The 12,119-nt window shown below is 46.0% G+C and overlaps 1 pseudogene; it reads left to right on the top strand.

Moving 5' to 3' along the window:
- Positions 1-4,198: 4,198 nt before the first annotated feature.
- LOC117701882 (secretoglobin family 2B member 2-like) lies at positions 4,199-6,230 on the top strand (annotated as a pseudogene).
- Positions 6,231-12,119: the final 5,889 nt, after the last annotated feature.

Below are 12,119 nucleotides of genomic sequence, written 5' to 3'. Positions count from 1 at the left end.
CTTACCTGGGAACTTACCAGCTAGCTGCCCTGACTGCCACCACTTGTCACTTCTCTATCCAACCAGCAGACAGGAACAACGCAACTGCATTCTCAATGCAGTTTATTCAGGAACCCTTTACAATCTTCTCTCTGGAAGCCCCCCCCCCCATCCCCTTAACGACAGTCCTTTTATCCCCATGCCTGTCCCATTCAGAACCTGCCACGTGAGCATGCCTCATTGGTGCACGTCAAATGGCCCGATTCTGCATGGCAGCGAGTCTGTGCAGTAGTTCTGCAGACATGGCTCTGTCAGGGAAAGGAGGGTGGCGCACAAACCGCCAAGAAACAGTGCTCGAAACTCTGCAGGTGCCATTTTAGCTGGCTGCACCGCAGCACCCGCTCCTCACATCTCTGTATGAAGTAGAACACAATTTCACTATGAAGATGCGCCAGGCGAGAATCAGGGCCTTCATATGCTCTGCTCTCACTGCCTGAAATGCTTTTCCTTCACCTGGAAGACTTGTCACCTAAATCCCCAGACTGCATCAAAAACCAACATATCAGAGGGAGAGCCTGCTGTGGTTTCAACATGTCTAGAACACCCACCAAACACCCACGTTGAACCTTGGTTCCTGATGAGGCAAGCCTGAGCAGTGTATGGTGGCTGCTTGAGAAGCAGGGTGGAGCCTCTGCTCTGTGTCTTCCACAATCCCCTGCTGCCCTTCTGCTGTGCACCCTGTGTTCAGTCAGCACAAGGCCGTGGCTACCTGAGGTTGCTCTATCTTGGACTTTCAAGATTCCAGACCATGAAGCAAATTAACTTCTTTCCATATGTGTTACCTAGTCTTGAGTCTTTTGTCATAGCAACACAACACAGATTACACCCCTGCAGTGCACATGGCTCCCTTGTGTATAAGAACACACCTGACCTCCACCACAGGGAAGACTCTAAACCCTGCTTCCTCTTCCCTAGCTCCTCTTGCATCGGCTGCCTTTTGGTGTCCTTTAGATATCTGAAGGCTCAGGAGAGCAGGGCCTTTCTCTCTCCCAGGGTCAACACACATAGGAGGTCTTCACAAATGCTGGTTAGACCGGCAAAGGGCTATCTCACTCCTCTCAAGTCTATAAACCAGAGCCTTCTTAAATCATTCAACACCATCTTCTCACATAACCCAGGCTTAGCTTAACCCCTCCCCCTCCCATGAGTATATTATATAAGTGTTTATGTTATGTTATTTTGCTTCTATAAAAGTAAAGATAGTAAGTGTTTTGATAAGTCAGAATTAAGTAGTTTGTTGTAAAGGGCACTTGACTGTCACTTTCTCTACATCAGCTGTTGACATAGTGACATTTGCTAAAGACTTAGAGAGGCCAATGCCTTTGACTTTTACTGATTAGCTGAGCCAAACAGGATTTACATGTGGTAACTCTTTGGGCAATTAAGTGTCAAGTACTGAGATCTACTTGTGAGCTCTCAGTCTCTGTATGACCTTGTATGTCGAGGGCTTCGGAGGCCTGTAGAATGTGCCCACTTGGGACTTATTTCTTCTGTACAGGATTGGGAATGGAGATAAGGGCATAGTGTGGCTAAGCATCTATTTCTGGGTAACCCCACACTACTCTGTTTTTGGTCATGGTGTCTTATCACAGCAACAGTAATCTTAACTGAGACAAATGGCAAACATATGTATGCACAGGCACAGGGTAGCCAGGAAAAGACAGTGATGTGGCTTCAGTTGTAGTCTTCCATACAAAGATGTGTGTATAAACATTATATATGTTTGTATGTGTGTCTGTGTGTGCGCGCAGGTATTTGTACATGCATATGTACTTGCCTTTTCTTTGAAATTTAATTTAGTTTTATTTTATGTGTATGTGGATTGTACCTTCATGAGTGTCTTATGCAGTCATTTTTTTCCCTGTGGAGGTCACAGGAGAGCACTGGATCATCTGGAACTGGAATTACAGATGGTTGTTGGCTGTCATGTGGGTACTGGGAAGTGAATCTGTGTCCTCTTTACAGCAAAAATCACCTTATATATTTTTTAAACAGGGCCTTTTTCTGACAATGGGGCTTGCTAATTAGACTAGATGGTCTGGCCAGTGAGCCCCAGGTAGGCTCTCTGGTGCTGGAGTTACTAGGATGCTCTTCATGCCTGGCTGTCCTCACAGGGTTTGAAGGCTGAAACGCATGGATTCAAGTGTGCACACCCAGCAAGTGCTTCACTGACTCGCCTATCCCCCAAGCCCACCCTGCTGTTTTCTTAAGAACTTGTAGCTCACACTGAAGGACTGAAGGGAAGTCAACTTCCAGGAGGAAAATCTACAGATCCTCAGGATTCTTCTGTGAAATGTAAAAACAGTGACTTTTATCTATATTCATTTATCTGCCATGCAACAATTCATACCAGCATGGGTTTATAGGTGATTTCACAACTATAGTACAATCCAATATCATGTTATTTAGTTTGTTGTTTAAATTGTTTGATATTCATCCACTAGGAGTTTGTTTGGGCTTCCTCATGGCAGTTTCCACAAACATTTGTAGGTGAGTGTTCGAGTGTTTGTATGCTTGTATGTGTGTGCCTGTGTGAGAACAGAGGTGCCAAGATGTGTGTGTGTCTGTGTCTCTGTGTGTGTGTGTGTGTGTGTGTGTGTGTGTGTGTGTGTGCCTGCATGTGAAAGACAGATGAAAATTTGGAGGAGTTTGTTCTCTTCTTCTACCAGATGGGTTCAGGATTTGAACTCAGGTCTTCACCTTCTATCACTGCACTTTTAATCACTGAGATGTAACTGCAGCCTTCCTTATTTATTGAGACAAGGTCTCTTAACAAACCTGAAGCTCACATGGGATTAGAGGTGCATGCCCCCACTCTCAGGGTTCTTGGGGATCTGCACATTGCACATGTATCCATCTCTTTGGCTGCCCCTGTTTATGTGTGGGGGGCTGTGCAATAACCCCAGGGCTTTCCACATGCTAAAACAATACTCTACCACTGTTGTAGGGAATTAATGACAAGTGCTAGGTGAAAAGCACAGTTTAAGCTCACAGTTTGAAGGAACACAGTCCATCATGGTGAGCTAGGCTCACAGTGCAGACATTATAGGTGTTTGATCACAGCTACAATCAGGAAGCAGAGAGACACGAATGGTTGTGGTCAGCTTGTTGACCCCTTTCCACCCCATATTCTATGACCATAGTCCACATTGCCACATGAAAGTCAGTCTGCCCACATCAATTGAACAAGCCCCAAAACTCCTACTCAGAACTTTGTTTCCATGGCAACTCTCAACCCAGTCAGGATGATCCTCAAGATTAACCATCAAACACTGCAAGCAGGGTGAGCTTGCATTTAAGAGCTTCCTGTCTCCAGAAATGGGGAGTACAACACCCAGCTGACAATCTCATTTGTGCTGAAAATGTCTTCCTTAGGGTAAGTAGGTTGACCTGACCTTGAGACTGTCTACACACAGCACTGCCTGTGGCCTGTGGAGAAGTGTAGTTTACAGGCAGGCTGTCCACAATAGCCTGTGGGGTTGTGGACAACTGAGAGTCCATGTCCAGCGGTGCATCCCTCACTCTACTGTTCACTGCTCTCACCACATGGACTCTACTCTTCAAACCTCCTTCAGACATGGTTACTGACAGAACTGAGAGGGGACAAGGCGAGCAGGACAACAGGAATGAACTACTGTGGAGTGAAGCAGAATTTGTGGTACAAAACCATTACAATAGCCCCCCGGGGTTACCCACATGGCCAAACAGACAGGGACTACCCTGGCTGAGAGTCAGTTGGGAGGTGGTGCCTCTATGTCCTCAGCCTTCCAATCCAAAGGCCTCAGCAGATTGTATGGTTGTATCAAAGAGAGGTGAGGAGTGTGACCAGGAAGCAGAGGTGACAAGAGGGACAGGACCACAGGGCATTTGGCTCAGCACTCGGCTGCTTACAAAGGTCAGTTCTAACCCCTCTTCGGCTAAGGTACAAAGAAGTTCTCTCCAGAAACTGATGACACCAGGCTGTCTCAGGCTGTTTGTTCTTCAGAGTGGGAGGGCCTCTATGCAAGTAGGGAGGGGATGAGAAGATGCTAGGTTCTGGCCCAAAAGTTATTTGGAGCTCCTGGGAGGATGGTTGGGCATGGGTGTGGCTGGGCTCAAGGTGATAATGGTTTATAAAGAAAAAGATCTGCTCTGAGAAGAGCATTTAGCACTCTCCACCATGAAGGGGACACTTCTTCTGCTGGCCTCCCTAGTGATTGGAGAGCTGGGCTTCCAGACAAGTGAGAGCAGGACCCTCACTCACCCCATCCCAGTCTCATATAGATCTCTAAGTGGGGCCCTGAGATAGAACTAGGGATCCTTGGGAGGCCACTGGCAAGGAGGTTTAGAAGACAGTTGATGCTTTCTGCTCAGGGTGACAACAGTTGGGTGGGTGGGACTGGAAGATAGGTGAGCTGGTGATGATACTCATGATGAAGGGCCCATAGATGCACAGTTGAAGCTGAGACAAGTGTGTGGCTTTCTGAAAGGTCAGATCTGAAGGCCTGTCTACTCATGTATCTTTTTCTGCTAGAATTGCGTGTCTTGTGGAATCCATGTTGTATCTGGGAGCCTGCTGTCTTTGGGAGGGCAGGACCGTGGGCAAGGTCAGTTAAGACATTTATAGATGAGGCAAGGTAACATGAGCCTCTGAGTCTGTCAGCCTAACCTCCTTCTCTCTCTTTTTCTCTTTCTCTCTCTCTTTCCCCAGTGATGTAGCCATTCATTTTTACATATATGAGTACATTGTAGCTGTCTTAAGACACACCAAGGGACCAAGACTTAAGACTTAAGAAAGGACCAGATCCCCTTACAGATGGTTTGAGGTACAATGCGATTGCTGGGAATTGAAGTCAGAACCTCTGGATCTTAAGAACTGAGCCATCTCTCCCTTTCCCAGCCTACAGACTTTTAAGGATGTTTTTCTGTCTGTGTTTGCATCAGAAGCATGTGTTCCTTTCTTTGGTGTCTATTTGAGTGTTGTCTCTGGAAGCAGGTTGTGATTGGATCACGAATTTCTACATTCAATCCTACTACATAGGAAACAGTGGCCTTAAAAAAAAATCTAGGACTGCTACCAAGAGGCAGGATTAAAAGCTAAACTTCAAGATGTGCGATTTATGGTAATGTCCTTCCTACCTCACTCACTCATGCAGCAAATGGTGGAAGACTGTTGTGTACAGATGATCAATGCAACCATTAATACATGTCAGGTGACCAGCAATTGAAAAATCAAACCTTTGCCCACCCTAGCACATGTCAATGTAGCATGCAGGTACACATCCAGCCTGTTTCCTGCATGATCCTGCAATTAACTCCCACATGCTGGGTAAACATGGGGTTCTCACCCATAGTAGGAACAGGGGACTCCTTGGTCTGGCCTCTGCACAGATATGGTACCCCCAGCTCTACTCTAAGATGCTTGAAACTTCTGTCTACTGCCCAGTGTCTTCTTTGGAACCTGCCTTCACTCTACTATACTGCCTCAGATGATTTCCCTTCTGGCATCATCTGAGCTACAGCCAGAACCTCTTACCATGTCTGACATGCCACCCCACAGTGAGATAGTGTCTGTGGCTGTTCACCACAGCTGTGTCCTGATATTTCTTGTTTCAATAATATTTGTATTGCAGAGGTGAATATTTTTAACAGTGCAATTCTGTCCTGTCCTCAATGTACTTTCAGTTTGAGTGTCAGGTCCTGCAGAACCACAGTGTTATCCAAAAAGGAATTTTTTTCTAACACACCAACATGGGGGATGTTTTTTTAATATGGCCATACACCCAATGTACCTGGAGAAACATCCTCAGGTATGGGAGACATCACCAAACTCATACTAAGCTATCATATTGTACCTCTCTAGACCTAGCCCTATTATGCCTTCCAGAACCTTCTCCCCTGCCTGGCTATGGCAGCTTTCAGGCTTCTTCCTGAAGGCTGTGGGTGGGCTCCAGTTCCCTTGAGGCGGAGTCTGTTGCTGGATACTGACTCACTGCAGGAGATTTTCTTTCCTGTAGATGAGGAGTGGTCTCATCCTGGGTGCCTGGGAAGACCTGCTGAGGTCCTGCACCTTGCCTGTAGCCACCTCAGTCCCTGTCTGTCTTTTTGTTTTACAGGCAGCCATGCACTTCAGCCAAGAATGCAAGACATACTATACCAATGAAGCCCTATCGGAAATTGAGAACCTGTTTGCCAAGTTATTATTGTATTAGAAGTTAATGGGTTTTAGGTAACCCATCTTTGCAACATGTCTGATCTGAGTGACATCTTGCTGACCTGTCCTCTTTCTCTCCTGAAGTTGTATTCCTGACACCTGTGCCCTCATCCTTCAGTCTCTTAGGTTGAGTCTAAAAAATGCTTGCAGCTCTGTTCTGTGCCCCATCTCTGTGCTAAATGGGAATCTTGTGAGGTCTTCAGAGGGTCCAGGAGACAGTGAGAGAAATGACTTGTGTGGTCACTCAGAGCAGGGTGACTGCCCCTGACTATCCAGGTGATCATGGGAGAGCCATTGCACCCTTCTCTTTTTGTTGCTATGTAGACCAGGCTGGCCTGGAACTCACAGAGGTCCATGTGTCTCTTCCTCCAGAGTCCTGGAGTTCTAGGTGTGAACCCCCATGCTCAGTCTACCACAGTTGTATGAGACTGTTGAGACTGGGGTTGTCTGAGGGCAAACATCATGTAAGCAGCCATAGGCTTCACCAGGATGGCAAGACAGTAAGGAGGTGCACAGATCTCATTTGCTGGCTCTGGGCTTTATCACTGTGGGCTCCTATGTCCAGTTATAACAGTGGAGTAACTTCAGGGGATGACATGTGTGTGCTTCTCAGATTCTCTTGGTTTGCTAGTGACAGTCACCATTTGTCACAGCTTGGTTGACATAGCAAATTCCAGGACAGCCAGGTATACAAAGAAAGACCCTACCTCAAAAATAAAACCAATGGTATGGAGAGATGGCTCAGTAGTTAAGAGATGGCTGTTATTCCAGAGCTTCTAAGTTCAATTCCCAGAAAACACATCATGGCTCACAACTATGTGTGATGCCCTCTTCTTGTGTGTCTGAATACAGCCACAATGTACTCATATTCATGAAATAAATAAATAAATCTTTACAGTAAACCCAAAACTGAATAATAAGCAAAACACTTTAATAGGAGTCGATGCCCAATGAAAGGAAAAAGAAGGTTCAATGGGTAGAGTGCTCCTGTGTGTTAATGAAGACCTGAGTTTGACTCCCAGGACCCATGTAAAGCTAGACTTGGTAGCATGTGTCTGTAGTCCTAGTGCTCCTGTTGAGAGATGGGTTAGGACAGGTGAATTCCCAGAAGCTCATAGACCAGTTAGCCTGGCAGCCCACAAAGTCAAACTGCCAGAGACCTGTCCTAAACCATGGGTGAGGGTTGTCCTCTGATCATGCGCACACTGTGGTATGTACATGCCCGCTCTCCCTCATACACTCAAACACACAACAGGAGCCACACGGCTAATAGGGAGAGAAATGGCAAGCAGTCCAATGAAAAATGATGAACTCCATTAGTTACAATGGACATACAGCACAAGTCTTATCCTGTATAATGGCAGAAATTGAAAAGACAAGTTGAACAGAGCAAGTGCTGGTGGGCAAGCTGAGGGAATAAGTCATACAAGCAGGAAACATCGCTCAGTGTGTAAGTTTGGCAAGCATGGAGACTTTACTCTATTTATCTGTTTCCTGATGTGATGTGAGAACACCTAAGGCTCCCTAAGAAAAGTTGGCTGGTCCTTAGGAAGACCAAATGGCCTCCCCAGGGACAAAGCTCTCACAAGCAAATCAGTGACTTCTGAGCAAACTGACCATCTCCAACTTGTAACATTTATGCCAGTATTTTTCCAAAACACTATCTCAGGACCTGGCATGATCCCAAATCTGAAACCTGTTGAGATTATTCAAACCAGGAAATCCTAGAATAGTTTGCTATGCCCATGGAATCCCCAAGCAAAGGGTGAGACCTCCTCCTCCTCCTGTTTTTCTGTCTCCTGATCAACACTAGTCTCTCTCACATAGCTCTGTTTGGCATGGCACGTTTGCCTTCTCTTGGGTCTTGTAAATACTATGTTCTTCCTGTGCCGTCATGTCTAGAAGTATAAAGTCTCACCCCGAGAAATGAGACATGCAGGCCTTTGATGCCTGGATGTCTCATTTCTGTGTCTCATTGTCTCATTGACACACAGAAGAGTGGAACAGGTCAATGCTCAGAGCAGCTTTGTTTACAATGGTCCCATTGCAAATGAGGGAGTGATGGAAAGGAGTGAGCCAGAGACGTTTGATTAGCCCAAGCTGATACGTTATATCTCTGCTAGCGAAATCAGCAAATTCAAGCCACATTAGACTATATTAAAAGCAGGTTTATTGGGAAGCTGCTCTCAGGGGAACTCACTGGCCCTAAGGACTGAGGCCAGGGAAGTCACCATGGAGAGGGATCAGGAGAGAAAGAGAAGAAGGGCTCTTCTATGTGTAGAGAGAGAAAAGAAAAAGAAGAGACAGGAGAAGGAAGGAGAAGACCAAAATGTCTGTGCTAAACAGGGAAGAGCCTCTGGGGAAGGGCAGCACAGCTGGAAAGTTTAGGATTGGGGACAAGACGTGCCAGGAAGGGATGCTGGGAGATCCAGAAGAACAGGTCTAATTTGATATGTAAAATATGTACCCCAGTCCCTTGTTCTTGGTTCAGAAACCAAACAAAAGCCAAAGCCAGAGATGGAAGGACAAGACAACAAAGAGTACCTAATGAGAGGTGTAGGAACAGATTAAGTCATGGCCCCTGTCCTTGGAAAGAACACACTAGTAGGCAGTGGGGAGGTTCCTAGTACCAATCCCAACCCAGCACTGACATGGAGGCACCCCTGAATTTCCTTGTAGGAGATAGTCCCCTAGTGTCTCATCTACCCTGCCAGTCACCCATGCTTGTTCCTTCAGCCCCAAATGGACAAGTAGGTGATTCCTGGAAGGTACAAGTCCTACTCAGAAGACAATGCAGCAGCACAAGGTGACCCTTCCCCACATCAACAGTGCACAGGAGAAGAAAGTAATGACATCAAAGGAGCTTGAAGGGTTGGGGGTGCAGCTCAGTAATAGAATGCTTGCCTAGGACATACTGGAGAGAGAGAGAGAGAGAGAGAGAGAGAGAGAGAGAGAGAGAGAGAGAGAGCAGAATAGCTTAATGGATTCTGAAACCATGCAAGAGAAAAATGTCTGTGGGATGGGCTTGACAGCATGGGGCAGAAGGACAATTCCAGGTTGTGTTCCTGCCAGGATAAAATGTTGCCTGGTAGGATCTCTGGCTTGTGGGAAGACTGCTATCCTGTTTCATTCCTGGCAGGCTTCTGAGTCCTAGGTGAGTGGCTACATGATGATAAAGGCAGGTGCTCAGGCCGCCCATGACCCACAGCACCTATGCTGGTAAACCAAGAAGGAAGTAGAGTCTATGGATGACCATGGGAAGAAGAGTAAGTCCTGGAAATAGGGGAAACGCCCAGGCCAGGAGGCAGAGGAAACAATGTGGGCTGTCAGGGCTGAGTGCTCCAGCATCACATCCTGGTACTGATTCTCTATCTCTCATCCAGAAGCCTCCAGGAGAAGTGCACAGACACACCCTCAAAGGTCACACTACCCTAGCAGGAGGAAAAGAAGTGTCCTTCAACTTTCCATCCCAGTCTATCCAAAATGTCCCAAAGCAAATACCTGCCCCCACCCCTCCATTCCTTAACTACACTGGAGAATATGAGGCTGGTGAGAGGCTACCCTTCTCTTCTATTGGTCATCCTGTCACCCACATCCAGGAAATCACATGAGCAGACAAATGCCATCTTAAGCACTTGGCCTGGCCTGATGCCCCAAATCCCTCCTTGACTTATGCTCATTCCCAATCTTCTTTCCCTGTTCCCACACAGACTCAGGCTTGCATTCTTTTCTAGGTCCTGGGAATATCAGCTTACAACCCTTCAAGAACATCATGTGGTAGATAAACTCTCTCCTGTTTTTCCCTCCTCCCATGCCATAGCAGCCTTGGGGCTCACAGCAAAGGCATACTGAGTACTTGGGATATGTAGCTATGGAGGCCATCCTGTTCTGGCTCACAGTACTTGGGGAAGCTTTGCCTTATTCTTAGTGTCAGCCTCAGTCAGCTATATGTACTTACAGAAGGTACCTACATTTTTTCCAACTCTATTGCACAGGCTATCTGTTAATATCTCAGTCATCAAAGTCTGTAGGCATAATGTTTTTGTGCACTCTATAAAGCTTAACCTGTGTTATTTAAGTGCTGATTTCTCTGCTCCCATATCTGGTTTTAATCCAGACCTGGCCTTGTGATGCTTATTCTAAGTGTCTTCTGTTTCCATCTTATATAAACATTGCTCCTATTCTCTGAATTGTTAATAAAAATTCATGCACTAATGACTAGGCAGAAGAGAAAACAGTGCTGCACTTCCACCAGCAAGGGTAGTGGAAGAGAGAAGAAAAAGAGAGAATTCAACCACCAGGAAAGGGTCTTAAAGAGACACCATGGAAAAACACTTGGAGCAGAGACAGCCAGATCAATAGTAAAATGCAAGTGTCTCAGGGATTTTCATTGGGAGGTAGCCATGTTAGCTTAGAGGATTAGAACGGATCAGTGGCTGCCCATCCATTCTGCTATGAAGCTTGATTAAATAAATACAATAGTCTCTATCTCATTTCTTTGGAAGCTAGTGTAGAGTGAAAAATTATAAAGACCATTTTATGAAATATGTAGACTTTTTCTTTGCCCTTAGACCTGGGCAGAAAAAGAGCAGGTTCCAGAACTCAGAACTGAAAATAAGATTTCAGGCCTTCACTGCCCCAGGACACATTCCGGGTGGAGGACATTATCCCTGAATCAGAGGACACTTACTGGATTACATTCCTCAAGCCTCAGGGAGTAGACCCCACCTGTGGGTGGAAAAAGCCCAAGGCAGGAAGGCACATTCCTGACCACAGAGAAAGATGCAAGCCATCTAGGTGGGGCTATAGCCAGAAGAAGTGAAAAATAGTTTACCTGAAATAGTTGGTAATGATCATTTAGGGTAGGTTCCTCTGAAATGTTCCACTGTTCTGGGTTACACCCCCACCGTTGGTCTTTCCAATGTTACAACCTGTTGGTGTTCAAACTTTGTAAAGCAACCAATCATGTGTAACCACACAAAAATTCCTCCCTTTCCCTATAAAAAAAACCCCTCAGCTTGCTGGCCTTTTGTTAAAATTCTGTTCCTGCATGGACAAGCAGTTTTGACCTTGATTAGCCAACTCCCCAATAAACCTCTGCTGATTGCATCCAGGTATGTTTTTTTTTTGTGATTCTTGGGTGGTCGTGATTTCCTAAGACTTGAGGAAGGGTCTCCTGAGTTTGGGGGTCTTCACTAGCAGAGATAAACAAGGAACGGCTACCTTTTAAATGGAATTAACAAAAGCCCAGCTTCTTTGGTCCCACAGTCTTCAGTAATTCTCTTATTTACCCACCAGCTTATCTACCAGCCCAAGTGCAGACCTCCACATCTCACCTTGGGTCACCACAATAGTCCAGGGAATGCTCGCAGGTATAGGGGCATGACTGACTGCCCCATGCCTCACAGTTAGTCACGTGCATCACCATTACCTGTTTCATAGTTAGTCACCTGAAGCAGCATCACCTGTGTCACAGTCACCTGCATCAGCATCATCTGCCTCACTGTCACCTGCCTCATAGTCACCTGCATCTTAGTCACCTGCATCACAGTCACCTGCCTCACTGTCACCTGCCTCATAGTTATCTGACCCACTGTCATTGACTTTTTTCATTGTTCTGATTTCATACCCATCCCATGGCCAGTGTCTCTTTTCAGCTTTGGTTAGCTGCCAAACACAGTTCTAACCCATGAACATGACTTAACTTCATTTGTCTTTGTGACAGCCATCTCACCTGTCTTTAATCACGTCAATGGCCATTTACTACCAAACTTATCTGTATCTGCCTTAATATTTTTGAAACTTCTAGAATATGTTGTCTTTTAAATTACTAGCTTCCCTTAATCCTGTTGCTAAGGAGGTTACATTTCCCCCCTCCTGCTGCATC

This window comes from Arvicanthis niloticus, unplaced genomic scaffold, assembly GCF_011762505.2.
Source record: "Arvicanthis niloticus isolate mArvNil1 unplaced genomic scaffold, mArvNil1.pat.X pat_scaffold_297_arrow_ctg1, whole genome shotgun sequence".
In the NCBI taxonomy this organism is placed as follows: domain Eukaryota; kingdom Metazoa; phylum Chordata; class Mammalia; order Rodentia; family Muridae; genus Arvicanthis; species Arvicanthis niloticus.
Note: the sequence above shows the minus strand (reverse complement) of the source record. Positions and strands in the feature narration are given on the sequence as shown.